This window comes from Gossypium arboreum, chromosome 11 (assembly GCF_025698485.1).
Source record: "Gossypium arboreum isolate Shixiya-1 chromosome 11, ASM2569848v2, whole genome shotgun sequence".
Classification (NCBI taxonomy): Eukaryota; Viridiplantae; Streptophyta; class Magnoliopsida; order Malvales; family Malvaceae; genus Gossypium; species Gossypium arboreum.
The window spans coordinates 69970933-69992704 of record NC_069080.1 but is presented as its reverse complement, the minus strand read 5'-3'; the positions used below and the strand labels follow the sequence as shown (position 1 = coordinate 69992704).

Below are 21772 nucleotides of genomic sequence, written 5' to 3'. Positions count from 1 at the left end.
TACTACTTGATAAATATGAATTGCTACCGAGTATCGGTTCCGATATTCCATGGAAGACGACAAATGTGAGATCGAGAGAAAAAGCCCGTTTGAACCTTAGGAATAGATTAGGATACAAGTGACATGTCACTAGGATGGTTGAGCATCCGAACTCGCTGAGTTGAGTCCGAGTTCACTTATGGATGCAAATGTCCGAACTCGTTGAGTTGAGTCCGAGTTCGTGAAATGTAACTAGGCATCCGAACTCGTTGAGTTGAGTTCGAGTTCACTTATGGATGCGAACGTCTGAGCTCGTTGAGTTGAGTCCGAGTTCACTTAAGGGCGGGTTACATGATTTCTTGATTATATATGTGGCACTTATGTGCAAATTATCCATGTATCCGAGTTATATTCCGATGTGTTCAACGGGTGAAATTTCTAGTTTAATGGAAGAGCACTTAAGATATAAGTGACGTTTTGGGTAAGTGTTGTGAAATGCACACTTTGGACAAGTATGTTCTTAACCCTCGGGTTGAAAATAGATACAGCAACGATAAGGTGGTAAGATGATGAATGATGTTTAAAGATGTGATATATGTTTTGGTGGTACCATGCTAAAGTTGTTTGGTATATTTGTATTGTTATGTTACATGTTATTTACATATGAACTTACTAAGCATTTATGCTTACTCCCTCCTCTTTATTTACTGTATTTTTGAACAAGCCAGCTTGGGAATCGGGACGGGTCGAAGGTTCGATCACACTATCCAAATGACTTTTATCTTGGTAAATGGCTTGTACAACTACTTAAGTATGGCATGTATAGCAATATACCCATTTTGTGTAAATAATTTTATGATATGGCCATGTTTGGTTGAGAAAATGTTTGATATTGATAAGTCATTGTGATGGCTAATTTAGATCATGTTTGATATCATGGAAGTTTAGCGAGTTATCTAGTTCATAAAAATTCATGGAAAGATGAAACTTGCCTTAAAAGCAGAATATTCTTTGAAGTGATGACATGAATTTGAAAAATCACTAAAAATAGTATAAATAGAAGTAAATGATGAGTAAGTTTATGAAATTGAATCTTAATGAGTCTATTTCCATATGGATTGAACAAAAAGGAATATAAATTATATTTTATGAGATATTTAAACTTTTAAGAAATAGGGCTAAAGTGATTTTTGGATCCCCATTACGACTTTAAAAATTCATATTTACTAAAATAATTAGAAGTTTTTATTTATATGTACAGATTTCTTATTGAGTCTAGTTTTAATAGAAACAAACCTCATAGTCATTGAAATTTTTATAGAGATATATGTGATTAAGTAATACAGAGGTCGAGTAGTCGAACCACGAAACAGGGGATACTTTAATTAATAAACTGTACTAATTGGCCCAATAAAAATTCTAGAAAAAATTTGTAAATAGATATATGAGTTTAGATTCAGGAAAATTTACGGATCTTGATTTCGAGTTTTATAACTCGAGATATGATTTTTCTTGTAACTGTGACGCGAGTAGCTAGAAAGCTGTGAATGTAGAAACAAATGATTTGAAGTTCTTAAATTGATAAATTATGTTCGGTAACCCCTCAAGCTCGACTCTGGTGATGGTCTCGGGCATGGGGGCGTTACAGTTTTTACTTACCTTGGTCAGTTAACAAATCCCGTGAGCTAAGATGAAAGAATACTATGCACCAGGTAGGATTCCAGAGAAGAGGAGGTGGGTCATAAAGACAGCTTAAGTACCAAGCTTTCCCTAGATCCAATCCTAGACATTCATATACTCGTTGCCACACCTTAACCCTATGACTTGTCCATGGTCTTTAATTACTTAATTAATTTTTATGCATTCATCATATACTAGGCCCAAATCGACCCCTTTATAAAGCCTAGACAAATCCACATACCTATATATATATGGCCCACTAGGCCCAATCTCTTTCATATGGCCCCATTAGGCCCATTCACATTTATGTGGCCTATTAGGCCCAAATCACATTCGTACAGCCACTAGGCCCAAATCACATTTACAATTATGCTCACATACAATTTTCCATCACATAACATCAATCATCAATTTTTTCCTAATATGGGCCTAACAACCCATCGGGCCCATTTAGCCCATTTCGGACCATTTGGCCTATTCACAACTCAAGTCCATGGAATCGTCCATGGCCTCAGGCAACCTATCAGTCTGCCCCTTACAAGTGTTTGCGCACTCGCAAGACTACCGTAGCCAAACTTTCGACTTTTCGGCATTTTGGCTTTTGCCGATCTACTTGTGTGTGCAGTGTAAGTACACACCTGGTAAGCAAGCGTGTTGCGATTCCCTTAGTCACCAACCTACAAACGATATCACCCTTCCATTAATTGTATGCTTAACACATATTTTACCCAAAAAAACCGAAACCTCACCTTAACCTTACCTTGAACACCAACCCCTAATAGTTTTTCCTTGATCATGTACTTCTTAGATCTGCATTAATCTTCCTCATTAAAACCAAATACTAGAGGACTAGCATCCAACATAATTCACCCCTTTATCTCACTTAAGATCATTTGGCCAACCTTAGTCAATAAGAGAGGAGTACTTACCAAACCGCAAAACACCTAAGGAGCAATTCGGCAGAGAGCTAAAATCCGAAATCCGGTACTAATTCCCTACCAAAGTTGATTAGAAAGAGTGAGGGAGGGGAGTAATCGGTATTAATAGTACTAGCCGAAAAAGAGATAAGGTACTTACACTAAAAAAAATAATCGGCCCAAGGGAGATTCGGCTTTTCGGATTCCAAACTAATATGGTGAATAAGGTTTATTTGGCACAAATTAAAGAAGAAGCGTAAAAGAAGGAATTGGCTAACCCAAAAGGTAAATCAAAAGAGATCTGAGGAAAGAAAGAATGGCAAAAGAATTAGCTAGCAAAGATGGAAAAGCCAATCGACACTAAAAAAAAAATGAAGAATTTGACATTAGCCTAGGACCCCTAAACTTAGCACATATTTATAGCCTCCAGCCAAATTGACTGACCCTCAATTCCCCATTCAGCTCCATCACTTCCCTTTTCTCATTTCCTCATTTTTCTCCCCAATAACTACCCAATCTATTTCCTAAATTTTCTCTTTTGAACACTCCTCTTAGAGTCCATCTTCACGCGACTTCCAACCTTCTAGAAGGCCAAAATTAAACTCCTAAAAATACTAAGCTAGGATTCGAACCTCGGATCTTCTTGCTATCCACTAATGCCACCTCCCTACACCCTAAGTGGCGTCACTTAGCCACTCATCCACAAGGCTTTTTTATGCCATTTTCCCTATCTTTATTTAAAAGCCCAACTACTCCCAACCTTTGTTATTTTAATAATTAAATTAAAATTCCTCCACCACAAAACTCGAACCCAAAACTTCTCCAACATACCTAGACACTTCAAATTCCTTAAACCCTTAAAGCCAACATGTCATTTGTAATTTTCGTGCTCACTTAAAAATTTTATGAGACCCAAAGCCCAAAGCCCAATTCATCTAGGCCCAAAATTCGGGGTGTTACAACTCTACCCCCTAAAAGAAATTTCGTCCTCGAATTTTCCAACTACTAACACAGACTACCACACCACACTTTCATTGCGCATTCTAATTCCAACTAAGGTAAATAGCACACTATGGGTAAGTACATACCATTATTCACCTCTGGAGCGTCTCCATCCTCTTGACGACGTCCTGCATACACCAAAGCTGGCTGCCTCGCCTCAGCATAACCAGCACCTCTACCCAGTGCTCCAAGACCCAAACTGTTTCCACCCCTGGCCTGATCACAGCCTCTCAGCGATTGCTGACCACCCCTTGGTGGCTGCACACCACCTCGGTCCACGACTGGCACCTGACTTGATATTCTAGGCCAATTCCTGATCCTATGCACCATAGATCCACAGGCTAAACAAGCTCCCGTCCTCTTCTAACACTCGCCCTTATGGCTTCTCCCACAATCAGCACAAGGTGGCACCCCTGGATTAGCAGCAGGGGGCCCTGCTCTAACTGGCCCATTAACTCTGGCCCTAGCCCTACGTATCTATCCAACACCAGGAGTCCCAGCCTCCCTTTTACTCTTACCCCTTTCTTTTTTCCCGATTTAGGAGCTCAGTGTGCTTTACCTCTTCTACTATCTTTGCTTTCTCTACCAACACCGAGAAAACTCGCTTCCTTTATGGAGTTATCGAAACCCTGAGGCAATCTCTAAGTCCATCCTCAAACCTAACGCAACGCTCATAGTCTGTTGCCACCATAACACTTGCATACCTACTAAAGCGTAGAAATTCTGCCTCATACTCAAACATACATTTGTTTACCTAGGTCAAGTTCAGGAACTCCTTCCTTCTAACATCCACATAGCTCACACCTACATACTTTCCTTGGAACGCAGCTTTAAAGAACTCCCAAGTGACCTACTCGGATTGAGTGCCCTCTTTCACTGTCAGCCACCACTGGTAAGCTTCTGCCCTAAGCAGTGACACTGCTCCTTTTAGCTTTTGTTCCGGTGAACAATCTAAGTCCTTCATTATCCTTTCAGTGGCCTCCAACCAGTATTCAGCCACGTTAGGAGCCACACCAACCATGCCCTTAAAGATCTTAGCCCCATTTGATCGAAGTCGCTCCGGAATGGACCCCTAATTTCTCGTGCCATTATTGGGCCCAACGACCCTCTCCAAAATCCTTAGCATTGCCTCGATAATGCATTATCCCCCGCGACCCGATTGTACTGTCCATTCACAGCCACGGGTGAGGTCGGAGCCTCTTCTACTCCAACATTGGGCATATGGCCTGACGCTGACAATTCAGCCCTAACACTTCCGCGGCCTCGGCCACAGCCCTCGTACCTCTCCTAGTACTCATCGTCGATTCACATATTTTTTGGATTAAAAATTTTATGAAGTTTTAGTTAGTTTCAATAATTAACCCAATGTTTTATGGAAGTATTTAAAGAGAGAGTTGTTTTCGTAAATCCTCTACAGTTTCAGGATCCTACGGGCTTCAGTTCCATTCTAACATAATCGTCTAAAGTGGCCTTCTAACTATCTATTGTATAATAATTTAAACGGGTTCAAGAATAAAAGAACTTACTTGGTTCGACGTCGGAGACTCGGTGTGCCGCTCAGTAAGACTTCCCCTTTCTCCAAAAACATTGTAATTCGATCAAAAAAAATTTAAACACAAAAAGAAACCAAGTAATAAGACCCACTTCATAGCTCGAGTTTTGTAACCTAGGCTTTGATACCACTAAATATAACACCCCAAACCCGGCCCAGGCGTTATGGCCAAATTCGGTGTGTCACATTGAAGTGTTTTGGCGAAAATCGTGTTTTCATTGAAAACCCTTCTTAAAATAAAAGAAACCCTAATTAACTAAAAAAACCTTTCAGTTACGAAAGCTTTGTTTAAAACATTTGATTTTTTTTTTAAAAAAAAAAACTTAGTTGCGGAAACGTAGAAAACATACTATAATTTAAGAAATCCATGTTCAACTTCTCGTAATTACATTGAAAATAATAATAATAATTCAAGTAATAATAACATAATGAAAACCTTATTACAACCTGGTCTGAACACACTTAAAAAGAAATAAAAACTTAAATGCTTAAAAAAAAAGTCCGAATTATCTTGCTAGCTATTAACGCCACCTCCCTACAATCTAAGTGGCGTCACTTAGCCACTCCTCCACAAGGTTTTTTTATGTCATTTTCCCCTATATTTATTTAAAAGCCCAACTACTCCCAACCCTGGTTATTTTAATAATTAAATTAAAATTCCTCCACCACAAAACTCGAACCCAGAACTTCTCCAACATACCTAGACACTTCAAATTCCTTAAACCCTTAAAGCCAACATGTCATTTGTCATTTTCGTGCTCACTTAAAAATTTTATGAGACCCAAAGCCCAAAGCCGAATTCATCTAGGCCCAAAATTTGAGGCGTTACAAAATCCCTTATCACGACAAACACTCTTAATGATCTTGGATCTAAATTACCAGTCCAGGCTAAATTTCAGACCCTAATTGGATTACCCATCTGGGCTAAATCCATAATGCACACATATTCTTTGAGAGGCTTGATCATTCAAAGGAACACCCGTCCGAGCTAGATCCTTAATATAATTGAGATCAACGGAATACCCGTCCGGGCTAAATCCTTACTGCAACACATGAAGGATCTCAAATCACCTGTAATTACAGGTTACCCATCTAATTCCCTTTTTCAACCTCAACCAAGACTTTTAACCATAATTCTTTATTAAGAATGTATTTCATGAATATTCATACTATCAAGATATGTAGTTATCATACGTTCATAAACCATACAATTATGCATACTGCAAGTTTACTTGTGTTATTCGAACTTACCTGGTATTTGTTTCGGAGCTGTGTTTTGGTTATTCCGAAACCTTCCGTTTTTCTCGATTGACTTTCAAAATTTATTCCTCGGGGTCTATAACAACAAAATTATATCATTAATACCCCACATTACACATTACAAGTCTAATTCTCACCCCCAGTCCAAATGATCGTTTTGCCCCTAAACTTTGACATTTTTATGATTTAGTCCCTAGGCTCGTCTAATGAAACACATGCACTTTCTAAATTACCCAAGCCCAGTCGAACACTTTTCGCTCTTATGGTAGCCCACATTTCCCATTATTTTCTCATTTCTACCACACATTTTAAAACTTTTGCAAAATGGTCCCTACAAGGGTTTTTCATGAAAATCACCTAGGAAAATATGTTTACCACACATTCAACTTTCATATTCTTCCATAATCCATCAAAATACAAGCAACTCATGCATAGGTGAATTTTTAAACATGAACCCTAGCATGAAATATGGGTAGAAATGAAGAGAACAAACTACCGGGATTCCAAAAATACAAAGAACATTAAAAACGTGGCTTGGGAGCACTTACTATTGAGCTTGAAATGTTTGAAAACCTAGCTATGGTGACAAGAGAATTTCGACAGCTATGGGGAAGAAGATGGCTGATTTTGGCTTGATTTTTCCCATTTTATTTCATTAAAAAGCCAAATGACCAAAATGCCCAAATGCCATCATGCCCTTTCTTTAAAATTTCATCCATGCAAGCCCATTTTTGTCCAAAAATTTAGAAATTGGGAAAATTACTCTCCAAGACCTTCTAATTCATAACCCAAATCAATTTCATACAAATTTCTTCTAGAATTCAAGTTTTGCAATTTATTCAATTTAGTCCCTAATTTCCAATTGAACACCTTACTCAAAGAATTTCTTCATCAAACTTTAACACATGCATATACTCATATTCTAGGCCTCATAATAACCATAAAATAAATATTTTGATGTCAAATTTGTGGTCCCAAAATCACTATTCTGACTAGGCCCTATTTCAGGATGTTACAGATATCCTGTCCAAAAAATAAAGACTTGGAGAATTTGAGACGGTAGCCCCAAAGTTGAAGGATTCTGGATGTGTTCCCATCCCTTGTAACATTGGAACAACATATTATGGTAAGGCATTATGTGACTTAGGTATGATTATTAACTTGATGCCTATGTCAATATTTAGGAAGTGGGGGATAGGTGAAGTTAGGCCTACTACTGTTACACTTCAATTAGCAGATCGGTCCTTAGCATATCCAGATGGAAAAATTGAGGATGTATTGGTACGTGTAGATAAATTTATCATCTCTAATGATTTTGTTATTCTAGACTTTGAAACAGATAAAGAAGTGTCAATTATCTTAGGAAGACCGTTCTTAGCAACCGGAAGGACCCTTATCGATGTGCAGAAGGGCAAGCTTGCTATGCATGCTCTGGATGATCAGGTAACATTTAATGTTTTTAAGTTTATGTGATTTCCTAACACAATTGATGATTGTTCTACAATATCTGATTTAGAATATTTAATAGTGGAGAAGGAGCTCAACTATGTTGAGGATCCGTTGGAACAAATTTTGACATTAGATCCTCAAAATGAGGAAGAGAAAGATGAATACTTAGCATTGTTAAAAGCTAATCTAAGGGGATTTAATCCGAAATCCCATTTTGAATCTTAGAAATTAGAGAAAAGGGGTCATGCCCAACCAAAAGCGTCAATCAATGAGCCACCTAAATTAGAACTCAAGGTACTACCTTCACATTTAAAATATGTTTATTTAGGTAACGCTTCTAATTTGCCTGTGATTGTTTTAGCAAAATTAACTAGTGAGCAAGATGAAAAACTCATCCTGGTGTTGAAACAATTCAAGAAGGCTATCAGATGGACCATAGCCAATATTCGCTGTATTTTTCCATCTGTATGCTTGCACAAGATTATCCATGAAGATGGCGAAAAAGGAACGATTGATGGACAACGAAGACTGAACCCCATCATGAAGGATGTAGTCAAGAAAGAAATTATCAAGTGGTTAGATGCGGTTATAATCTACCCTATCTCAAACAGTTCATGGGTAAGTCCGGTCCAGTGTATGCGAAAGAAAAGAGGTATCACGGTCATTAAAAACGAGAATAACAATTTGATACCGACTAGAATGGTTATGGGATGGAGAATTTGCATCTATTACTAGAAGCTAAACAAGGCGACTAGGAAAGATCACTTTCCTTTACCTTTTTTGGACCAGATGCTAGATAGGCTCGCAGGGAGAGACTATTACTATTTCTTGATGGATACTCAAGGTATAATCAGATTATAGTAGCACCAAAAGATCAACACAAGACAACATTCACCTGCCCGTATAGTACATTCACATTTAGACGAATGCCATTTGGTTTATGTAATGCACCTGCTACATTTCAAAGATGTATGATGTTTATTTTTACTGCCATGGTTGAGAAATATTTGGAAGTCTTTCTGGATGATTTTTCCGTATTTGGAGATACATATGATGATTGCTTAGGCTATCTAGCTAAGGTATTAAGGCGATGCGAAGAAACAAACCTCGTACTCAACTGGGAAAAGTGCCATTTCACGGTACAAGAAGGTATTGTTCTAGGGCACCGGATAACAAGACATGGAATAGAAGTTGATAAAGCAAAGGTAGATGTTATTGAGAAACTCACACCTCCATCATTTTGTAAAGGGTGTTAGGAGCTTTTTGGGTCACGTCAGTTTCTATCGAAGATTCATCAAGGACTTCTCCAAAATTTCCAAACCCTTCTGCAAATTATTGGATAAGGACATGACGTTCAAATTTGATGAAGAATGCTTAAGAACTTTCAATGATTTGAAGAGTCGACTAGTTTCGGCACCCATAATCCTCACACCAGACTGGGATTTGCCATTTGAATTGATGTGTGACGCAAGTGACTTCGCAATAGGAGCTGTCATGGGTCAGCGAAGGAACAATGTTTATATCCCATCTACTACGCAAGTCAAACTCTGACAGGAGCTCAACTGAATTATACAGTAACAGAAAAAGAGTTACTTGCTATTGTGTTTGCTTTTGACAAGTTTCAATCTTATCTTACAGGTACCAAAGTGACTGTCTATACGGACCACTCGACAATTAAGTATTCACTTGCCAAAAAAGATGCTAAGCCGAGACTAGTCCATTGGGTACTTCTACTTCAAGAGTTCGATCTAGAAATTCAAGATCGAAAGGGAGTAGAAAATCAAGTAGCAGACCACTTGTCTAGATTGGAGCCGTAAGAAGGGAACTCTTCTCTTATACCAATTCGAGAGATGTTTCCAGATGAACACATACTAAAGGTAAATCATGTCCATAATATCCCTTGGTTTGCTGATATTGCTAACCTTTTAGCTTCTAGTTTGATTCCGATTGATAAGACGTATCATCAAAAGAAAAAGTTTCTTCACGATGTGAAGTACTATTTCTGGGAAGAACTGTACTTGTTTAAGAAGTGTGCAAATCAAATGACTAGAAGATACGTGGCAGAAGATGAAGTACATAAGATTCTATATCATTGTCACTCAGCTCCAAGTAGGGGACACTTCGGAGGTACTCGCACTGTGGCCAAAGTATTGTAAGCCGGATTGTTTTAGCCAACAATATTCAAGGACGCATATGCTTACATAAAGAGTTGTGATCGATGTCAAAGGGTTGGAAATGTCACCAACAGAAATGAGATGCCTCGAACAAATATCATTGAGGTAGAATTGTTCAATGTATGGGGTATTGACTTTCTTGGTCCTTTCCCTTCGTCCTTTGGTCATAAGTATATATTGGTAGCAGTAGACTATGTGTCTAAGTGGGTCAAGGCTAAAGCTTATCCGACAAATGATGCTAGGGTTGTGATGAAGTTTTTGCAGAAACACGTATTTACAAGGTTTGGAACCCCAAGAGCTATTATCAGCAATGAAGGGTCCCATTTTGTGAACAAGTGGTTGAAATGGTTATTAGATAAACATGAAGTGAAACACAAGGTCGCTACAGCTTACCATCCGCAAACGAATGGACAAGCTGAACTGGCAAATAAGGAGATTAAAGGCATACTTGAGAAGGTAGTTTGCCCGAATCGACGAGATTGGTTCAAAAGATTGGATGATGCTTTATGGGCTTACAAAACAGCATACAAGACACCTTTAGGGATGTCACCCTACATGTTGGTCTTTGGGAAAGCCTATCATCTACCTTTGGAGTTGAGCAAAAAGCTTAAGGGGCCCTTCGACAACTCAACTTCAATCTTAAGCTTGCTAAAGAGAAATAGATGCTCCAACAACTTAATGAGCTGGAGGAATTCTGAATGTTCTCATACGAAAATGCCAAATTACTCAAGGAGAGACTTAAGAAATGGCATGACAAGCACATTCGAGTTCGAGAATTTGAAGTAGGTCACAAAGTCTTGTTATTTAATTCCAAATTAAGGTTCTTTCCAGGTAAACTAAAATCACGTTGGTCCGGTCCATTTACGATTCATCGCGTCTATCTGTATGGAGTTGTTCAACTCTAAGGTAAGAGAGGTAATTTTCAAGTTAATGCTCAGCGTTTGAAATATTACTGGGGAGATAAGACTGAACGGAATCAAATTTCGTTCATTTTATTAGATGTTTAAATTTTCTTATGTTCCTTTTTAATAAATGATTTAGGGTATATTTTCGGGATTAGTATGTTTAAATAAATTTTGTCTATGAGATTGGAGCTTAAGTGGGACCACTTGTGACCCCTCCAATCTTTCCTAGGAATTGATTTTAACAAAATCTTCCGAGAAATTATTTCCTAAATAAAATTAAATTTTTGGTTTTTCAAATAAAATGGTCAATTTTGATCCAAGTTTTAAATTGCAACTCAATTTCAAATTTTCATTAAGTTTGGGGACTTAATTGAATTATTTTTAAAATTTCGTTGCTCTTTTTGTAAATAATAAAAATTAGATGCCTCTTTTTGTAAATATTTTCAAAAGGCTTTTAGAATAAATGCTTTTAGTTTAATAAAAAGATGATAATTATTAATATATAATTATATCCATTATAATATATATATTAATTATTATCAACTTTATATAAAGTTAGGATTAGTTTTAATTTAATCATATTTTATTTGATAAGTTTTTATCTTAATAAATTAACACAATTAATAATTTAATATGTATTTCATTAATTATTAATTGTTATTAACTTTAAGTAGAATTAGGACTTAGAATTTTTAATTATTAAAATTTTCTAATAACTCTATTTTGACTCCTATTTCCCTCATTATAAATACCACCAATCTACTCCATCATTTATCTCTCAAAACCCAAAACACCCAAACCTTTAAGTGTTGCAAACCCCTAGCCAACAGGCTCATTCGGCCAGCAGCAGCTCACGCGTACGGTGTGCGACCATCCAGCACCAGCAGATAGCCTGGCTTGCTCCTTGGCGCCACACCAGCTTTAACTCCAGTGCTCGACAGGCTTGCTTGCAAGGATCCGCACATCCCATGCTGAATCCAGCCCCAACCTGCACGCCCCATTGCTGCCTGTTGTCGTGTAGCTGCTCCCACCAGGTTGTGTCCATCCTTGGCCTTACTCGATGCATCCGCTTGCTGCCCAACATTCGTGCGGCATCAACTCGATTACCCACACCACCCTTTCATGTATCCTTAGCCAAAAACCCCCCAATCTATTCTTATTTGCCAACTTTTGTTTCATAATTATTTTCTTTAGGAGCTTTTAAATTTTTACGAAAAATGTGGTAAGACCAAATTTTCTCTTAAATTTTAATTTTATTCTAATAATTAATTTTTCAATTTATTGAATTATTAATAATTTTTGTTAATTAAATTTTTGAGAGAATAAATTTTACCATCTTTTGTTCAGGTTAATCATGCCTCGCAAGAGAACTCGTGTCTGCGCCCAAATTGATGAAACATAAAACAAGCTCCATTGTGAAGAAGCCAAAGCAAAATACGAGAGTATCTTCAAAAATCAACAGATGCATCCAAAGAAAGGCTTTACATTGAAAGAGAACAACTACAAAGACTTTATGGCACGTATTCGTCAAGTTTCTGAAGCCCTCAATTGGGAATTGTTTTGTGAGAAGAGACCTAGTGTGTATGAGGAGTTAGTGCGTGAATTCTATGCAAATTTAACCTCAAGCGAGTTGACAGAAGTTCCAGTTCACGGAATCAAGGTACCAATAACTTCAAACACTATTAATGAGTTCTTTGAATTGCCTGATTTCGAAAATGATGATTATTCTTCCTTGATGAGCAATATAGTGCCTAAAAATTTGCAAGAACTTCTTGAGGAACTTACAGTTCCAGGTTCTAAGTGGACTGTGTCAAAGTAAGGAATCTACACTTGTCGAAGAGAATATCTGACACCACTCGCAAAGTTATGATTCTATTTCATCTGATTTAGCCTTATGCCAAGTTCACATGGAACTACAATTTCATTAGAGTAAATGGTCTTATTATACTTGATTTTAACTGGAAAGACCATTGATGTGGGAAAAATCATCCTAAGAGAAATGCGGAACTGTTCTGTTAGACTTTCTGGCCTACCCTACTTTCCCTTTACTATAACAATTCTGTGCTTGAAAGCTAAAATTCTTGTAAACGTAAAGAAGACAGGCTATAGGCAGGACACAATCACAGATTGGGACCTCTATCGAATAGATGGAGATTTTGTTCTACAATAGTGAATTGAAGAAAGTGAGGATCTCAAAGAAGAGGAAGAAGATCCCACAAAGATCGAGCCAATGCAATCGGCTGAAATCCCTGATGAGGTGGAACCAATGGAACCAAAAGTTGAACTTGATGATGAAACTTCAATATTCAGAGCTCAATCGCCTAGCCCGGATCTTGAGATGAGCTATCAAAGTTGATGGACATTGAATGTCATGAAATTCAAATATATATATATATATATATATATATATATATATATATATTATAAAATATTATAAAGGTCATGAAAAATATAAAAATTTAAAATTCATTATCAAAATATTGAGAAGAATAATATCCATGATATAAATATAAAAATTTTCTATTAAAATTCATTATCAAATTAAATTTTCTATTAAAATTTTAACTTTAAAACTAAATACAAAAATTAATGAATTTAAATTTAGAATTTAAAATAATAAATTAATAACACAATTAAAATCGAAAAGTTAGAACTCAAGTTATCTTAAATATTAAAATAAAAATAAAAATTTAGAATCAAAACTAAAATAAATAATAAAAACTAGATTAAATATAAAAATATCAATAAAATAAGATATTATAATGAAGGACTTAAATCATAACCATGTAAAATATAAGATTTGAATATCCATTCCCATGTGAAATATCAACATTGATTATTTAAGCTGGTAATGAATATTCTCTTTTCTAAGTCAAAATTACAATTCATGTTTTTCTTCTTTCAACTCAAATAAAAAATTTTGAAAACAAAACAATTAAATAAAAAAATAGAATAATTAGTTGACACAAGATTATTATTAAATATATGCAAATATGCAAGTAGACTATTACAAAAGCTGGGTGTAGTTTTGATCAACTAATTAGTTGATCCCTCTGCAGTTCTAACTATAATCTACTTAACTAACATACAAACATAAGGCACTATAATACTTTTTACACATAAAATATCTGAAACTCACACTGAATTCAGATTCGAGCACATCTGATGTCAATCTGCATGTTGATCAATATCATTCTTATTCATTGCTGCAATGCCTCCCATATGCATTTGTAGAGGTCTGAGCCGACCATTATGTGCCTTACGCAAATTGTTCTTGGACGCAATCTAGTGTAGTTGGTTTTTCCTGTTCCATTTGCCACCAGTCAAAACATAAAAGAGCTATATTATGGTAACTCCATTAGCTTACACAGTAAATTAATGCTCGCATGTTTCAAAGGTATGATTCAATCAGTGGAGATTCTGGTAAAATAACAGTCGTTGAGAAGGCAAATTGATGATAAATTAGATAAAAGCATAATTAAACCTCATAAAACCAGACATCAAAAGAAGCAAGTGTTCCTTCCCGTCCCTTACTTTACCCCCATTTCTACTCAAGAATATCTTAATAGTTTTGGTTCTCATTTATGTCAAACATCTCAATGAAAAATACTTATCAACCAACAAATGATAGCATATGAAAAAACCAGATGTACCAGTATGAAGATAAATCTCTCGATTCATCTATTTCATGCTTTCAATAGTCAGACACGAAAGTGAACAATTGACTGCTTTCAACACGCAAGCACCCTTAACAGAAATAGAAATTAACAAAGTTAAACTACAAAATAAATTGTATAGCCATTGCAACCTTGCTAGCTTTGAACGAACTAATTTAGTGGTATACGCACCTTTGAAAAGAATTGGAAACTTCAATTTAACTGGAATATATAAATATTTACCCCAGAAAAGAGGATAAGAAACTTGAATGCAGTTTGCAAAACACCACCCAATACACATCCCACTTTGTCTAAACCAATAGCTCTACCATGCTTTTATGGGTAGTGAGACTTGTGACAACACTTGGCACTCACAATTCATAGGTCTTGCTTTCATGCCCTTTGTACAGAAATAATGCAAGAGGAACAAGTTTAATATCATTGTAAGTCTTATCACCTAAATCTCAAAAGAAGAATTCAATCAAATCTGATGGCGGCAACAACCTTAATGCAGTATAAAACCGGGACTTATCTCAGTGAATAGATCAATCATTGTGGTATTTGCCTTCAACTAGACCAAAAGAAGCTGTAGAATAGGTCAAGGCAGTAAAGTGTGAAGCATATTATACCTGGGAAGACTCAATTAAGGATTACCACAAATGATGAATGCTAAGTAGAGAACCACCAAATCAAAAAACAAGGCAATTAAAAAATGTAGTAGTTAAACTAAAGTATGTTATTCAAGTAATAACAGAAGATTCAGGTTTAATTATGAGCCTGAGGAAAGAGGTGGGGGTGGAACTTACAGAATCAATCCTAGAAAGTAATCAGCAGCCTGGAGATTTATGGAACCAAGTGAGCTGAAGTAATTTCATTCTATGGCATGAAAATAATCATTACCATCCCCATCCCCATCCCCACAATAATTCATTTAAACTAACATAGCATTGGACATATAATAATAATAGTTAATACACTATTCATTTAAATTAATCCTAGAAAGTAATCAACATTGGACATATAATAATTCATTTAAACTAACATAGTATTGGGCATATAATAATAATAGTCAATACACTATTCATTTAAATCAATCCTAGAAAGTAATTTGTATAATAATCTGTAGAAGAAAACATCATTTACCATAATAAAATTAATTACAAAAAAACTATGTAAAAAAAAAGCAGCAAAAGTTACAATGGGCGGTGGAGCACTCTGCTGTTGACACATAATCTCCAATATTTTGGGCTGCAGCCATTTTAGCACACCAATTGTCTTATGCTACCCCTTTATCTTTATAAGCCCGCAAAATATTTCCATACTCGTTCTCAATCTGTCATGAGAAAGGGTTGAATTTTGTCTCAAAAGTTCTCAATATTCAGTGCTAAATATTTTCAAAAGGAAGGAAAGATAACCTGTGCTAAAATGATGGGTCCACCTTGTGAAGTAAAAAGTTTTGCTTCTTTGCACATATCCACCATCTTGGTTACAAAAATTCTCATTTCATTCTGCATTTGAAGTGATAAAAATGGTTGAAATCCATATGTTCAGACTTCAAATATGAAAACTAGTGAAAGCAGGAACCTTGTATATTTCATTATCTGTCCTTAATTCAATCCCTTCAATATTATTTAGCCACACAGGGAAGCCCCTGCATACGAAATAAAATATATATATTAATTCCAAAATTTATTGAATTCATTAGGTGATAGAAGAAAAATATGTTACCCATAATTCCATTCAGCACAGACATAAGGGCCTAATCTCAAGATTCCATATAGTCCACCCTCTTGAACTAGCTTGAAAAACTTTACAAAATCTAGGTTTCCCTCGAAATTATACTGTTTTCAACCATTAATAAAAAGGGTTGACAGTGGCAGATTAGTGCTGTTTATTTAAAGATTATAAGAAGAGAAAAAAGAAGTATCACTTGTCGGCGGATAGGCTCATGAGCTTTCCAAAAGATATATGTTTTGACTGCATCAAGGCCTCCATATTTAGCTTTCTGTATAAGATCTAGCCACATCTATATATACAACATATAAACAGTGTGTTGAGAAATCAATTCCATGTGCCTAGATAGAAATGAAAGGTCAATTTCAAGTAAATATACCACAGGGGTGCTACGAGGGTAGTGGATTGCACCAGAAAATATTAGTTTATGTTGCCCATCGATGATCAAGGCTTTGGGATCATAATTATTATTATGTTTAATTTAATATAATTAAACTAACATAGCATTGGACTAAATAATTCATTTAAATGAATTTCCCTGCAATTGTGTTCAAAGATTAATCCCCATCCTCATCCCCTCCCAGTCAAAATATCATTACCACCCTATTCATTTAGTCTCATTTCCAGAATCATTTTAGAATCATAGATAATTATCATCCTGCATTTTTGAGCCAATCACTATCATATTTATTATCAACTAATTTAAAGGCTTCTACACGATAAACATTATATGTCCAAATAAGATTTAGAGCAGGGGGACACTACATGACTATTCCAAATTCTCGATGCAACCAGAAAGAAGTTAACCAAGCAGAAAAGGAGACCCACCTATTCTAGTTGCCTTCTAAAAGAAACCACGGAACCTGTCAAACAAGCATATTACACCAAATTAGCTCCAATTCTCAACACTTCCTACCAATAATTTCTGATTCCAAAGTAGAAGCTATAAATACTAGAAACAAAAACATTAATATAACCAGTTTAGATACCAAAGAGAAAAGACAAAGAGGGCCAAGATTAACTGGAGTTATGCAACTTTAATTAATCTAAGCTCTTCATAAAGAAAGAAATCAAGAAGTTGAAGTTATCTAAAAAGATGCACATGATCAGAAAAAAGACAAAAAAAGCCAAAAAAAATTCTTGTTACGATTGAGAACTCTACTTCAAACTTCACCAATGCTAAACTTACAACTATATCATTGTGACTATATTTGTTGCCTTGCTAGTTGCCACCCAAAACAGTCCATTTAATTTGTACAATTGCATCAAACAAAATCAAGACATAAGACAATAAATTTGAATGCTCAAAGATGAAATAAGGCAAAAATCAAAACTAGCCTAGATAGAAATCATCAATGGATAGGATAGGTAATCGCCAGAGCAAGTAAAAGGAGAATGAAAGCAACTCCTTGATAAATGGCAGTACCATCGTTGGACAGAAATGGTGCAGGCGATGAACCCATGCCTTAACCCCAGAAAAGAAAGCATACATTTTCTACGACTTTCCTTTCCCTTGTAGGCCTATCACTACAAGGCGTCACTGGCTCTTTCTTCTCAGCCGAATCTCGACCAGATTTCCTAGAACTCCCCTTTCTACTACTACCTTTGACCTTTTTAGTCCCTTCATCTTCACTCACTTCTTCTTCCTCCTCTCCCCTCTTCTCTTCCTCTTCTTCTTCTTTTTCTTCCTCGTTCTCCTTCTCTTCAATATCTATTTGTTTCTCCAAAACCCTAACAGATCGATAGAAAAAGAGTAAAAGGGAAAAAGAAATAAGTACAAACTTGTATTTGGGGGATTTGGTTAATGAGCGGGTAACCAAATTGGGTGAGCGGGATTTTGCCTTTTTTTATAAAAAATAATGGCCTTTTGCGGCGTTTTTTTAGAAAACGCCGGTAATTCTCAGATTTTTTGCGGCGTTTCCACTAAAAACGCCACTATAGCTCAACTTTTTGCGGCGTTTTACCTAAAAATACCACTATTGCTCAATTTTAATTTTATTTTATTTTTAACATATTTTTTTCTATTTTTTTTGAAATTTTTGTGTTGAGATTATCATTTTTGGATTTTTTAAATTTTGAATATTGAACTTTTAACTGAAATATGGACTAAAATTTTAAATTTTAAATATTAAATTTTTAAGTTTTTTATTTTGATTTAATCATAGAGATTTTAAAAATAAATACATCAATATATTTTATATTGAATAAATATAAATATTTATGTATGCAATATATAAATATAAAATGATGTTATATCAATAATTGTGTTAATAATTTATAAGAACTAGATTAAATTAAAGTTCATATATACAATTGCACCCCGATCCCCATATTTATCCTAAACACTGAAAACTAAACCTAAACCATAAGTCTTAAACCATAAACCCTAAACCCTAAACTATAAATATAATTAACTCAATATTTTAAAATTAATACTCTCTTTTATAATTATATAAGAAAATATTTATCATATAAATTAAAAACACTAATTAATTTAAACCCTAAACTCCTAGTCCCTAACTAATAAATCCTAAAACATAAACCCTGAATCATGAACCCTTAACCCTTAACCCCTAACCCCTAACACCTAAACCTTAAACCCCAACCCTTAAACCACACTTAAACCATAATCCCTAAACCTTAAAATAGTAACTCATAAACATTAAACCCTTAACCATATACCGTAAACCCTAAACTATAATGATAATTAATTCAATATTTTAAAATTAATACTATCTCTTTTACAATTATATAAGAAAATATTTAACATATAAATTAAAAAATAATTAGTCATATACTAGAAATAATTACGGGGTATTGACTGGAAGGCCGGTGGGAAGGGTGAATCTTGGGGATTTCAAATCAAGGAAAATCGTTAGGGATTTGGGATGTCGAATTCAGGAATGGGTGATAATACTTTAGGGATTTAGGATGAGGAAAAAGGGGGAAATAGAAATGGGGGAAAAGGGGGAAAATGATAGATGGGATTACAGGATATTGACTGGAAGGCTGGTAGGAGGGGTGAAACTTGACGGTGGGAGGGTTTAGGGTTTTAAAGGATATAATTTAGTGTTTAGGGTTTTTAGGGTTTAAGGGTTTACTCTTTTAGGGGTTATAGATTAGTGTTTATGATATTTTTTTAGGCTTTAAGATTTTAGGGGTTATATGACTTTTAGTGGCGTTTTACCAAAAGTGCCGCTAATGATCCGGTTTTTAGCGGCTTTTTACCAAAAGCGCCACAAATGCTCTGGCTTTTAGCGGCGTTTTACAAAAAAGCGCAGCTAATGCTCTGGCTTTTAGCGGGTTTTACAAAAAAGCGCCGCTAATGCTTTGGCTTTTAGCAGCGTTTTACAAAAAAGCGTCGTTAATGCTCTGGCTTTTAGCGGCGTTTTACAAAAAGCGCCGCTAATGCTCTGGATTTTAGCAGCGTTTTACCAAAAGCGCCGCTAATGCTCTGGCTTTTTGCGATGTTTTCGGTAAAATGCCACTATTTCTCTTTTTTTAACGGCTTTTTAACAAAAAAACGCCGGTATTGCTCTATTTTTAGTGGCTTTTTTGGTAAAACGCCACTATTGCTCTGTGTTTTACAATTTTTACGGCGTTTTTTGATAAAACGCCACTAAAAACACCGCTAAAGGCCTATTTTCCTGTAGTGCATGATGAAATTTTTATCCTTTGAAACCCAACACTGAGACTATATGGCCTAATTTTATTTGAACCCTTGAAAATTTAGCCATCACTTCTCTCTTAACTATCTTAAAATTGTCCCAAACACTAGACACAGTACTATTCGAAGTATTCTTTAAAAATAAGTTTAGGGGAGTTGAAAAAAAGTATCGAATGCTCAAAAATTGTAGTACATGCAGTAAAATGCTCGAATTTTTTTAAAAAAAAGAGCATTAGTTCTTAAAATAAGATGTACAAAAGAGTATGTGAAAGCAAAGAAAGTTGATGTATTGAAGGTAATTATTTCGAAGGTTCGATGCAAGCTGAGTCTCGGGTCACTACAGTAAAACAGTTTTTAGCGGCGTTTTCTGGGCTTATAAGCGTCGCAAAAAAACGCAGTTAAAAACAACGCCTCTAATATTTTGCGGCGTTTATGTAAAAAAACGTTGCTAAAGAGCATGACCTTTAGCGGCGCTTTTAATACAAACAACGCTAAAGAACATCACCTTTAGCGACGCTTTTCAAAAAAAATACTGCTAAAGGTTCATACAAACGCCACTTAAGAACATGACCTTTAGCGGCGCTTTTTATACAAACGCCGCTAAAGAACATGACTTTTAGCGGCGCTTTTCTCAAAAAATGCGACTAATTTTAGCAGATTTCTAAAAGCCTATTCTTATTCATATAAAACCCTTCCTGTAACATCAAATCCAACCAATAACAGCAAATCTAAATGATACTTCAAAAATCCAACGAAAGCTATATTATCTGAATTAATAAATGAAATAACAAAATATTCTTACAGTAATGTTAAAATTTATATTATTAAAACATTCTTACAATAAGAAAATAAACGTCTAAGATGGTGGATTCTGTGACTACTGAAACATCTTCATCATATTCTAAAGCTGTAGCTGGAGTTCATTGTATTTTCTGTTTTGCTCTACTTCCCTCACTGCTGCCTTCGCTTTAAGTTGAGCAATTTGCTCAACTGTGCTCGCTTGCATCTAAGCCATCTGGTCTCTTAACCTTTGAACTTCAGCATGAGCTTGACTCCCCGAAGGCATGTATTGCTGTGAGCTAGATCCAAAATATTGGGTTGGGTTAACACTACATCTTTGAAGTTGAACTCGACCATACCTTTCATGACCCAAAACTTTAGTAATAATTTTGTTATCAATGTCCTCAAGATTAACAGAACTATCACTCGAAGCAATCGCTTCATACTCTGCCTTTTTAACCTTTAGTTTATCCTAATAAATCAATCAAAGAGTTAGAAACGAAATATACAATAAAAACAAATGCAACATAACATTATTTAAAACTACTAACGATGAATATACCATGATAATTAAACCATTATGATTAAAAATTATAAATATTTAAAACAAATCAAATTTTATTAAGTAAATATACCATAATTTCTCCAACTTTAGAAGTCATTGGAGATCCATCTTTCTTCCTATATGTAATGTCAAAAAGCTGAAGGCGTCCAACTTTTGACCAGACTAGAGTTCCTACAATATAGTAGTAAAAATATTATTTAATAGAAAAAATTAATATTTGACACAATTAATAAATTCAAAATACCTCAGCCTCAGCTACACAAGCAAAACTTTTGACCCTGCTGTGTGCGTGATTTTTTTTTTTGCTTGCTGCTTGTTCCAACTCACTCATGGCCCTACATAATGAAATTATTATTATGTACATAGTCAATACTATAAACCGAAATAATTATAAGAGTTTGGAAGTACGTAATACCTCTCATTTCTTTGAATTCCAAAATCTAATCGCATCT

General features: G+C 35.4%; 1 pseudogene; it reads left to right on the top strand.

Annotated features, from left to right (window-relative positions):
- Nucleotides 1-6182: 6182 nt before the first annotated feature.
- LOC128283886 (uncharacterized) lies at nt 6183-10822 on the top strand (annotated as a pseudogene).
- Nucleotides 10823-21772: the final 10950 nt, after the last annotated feature.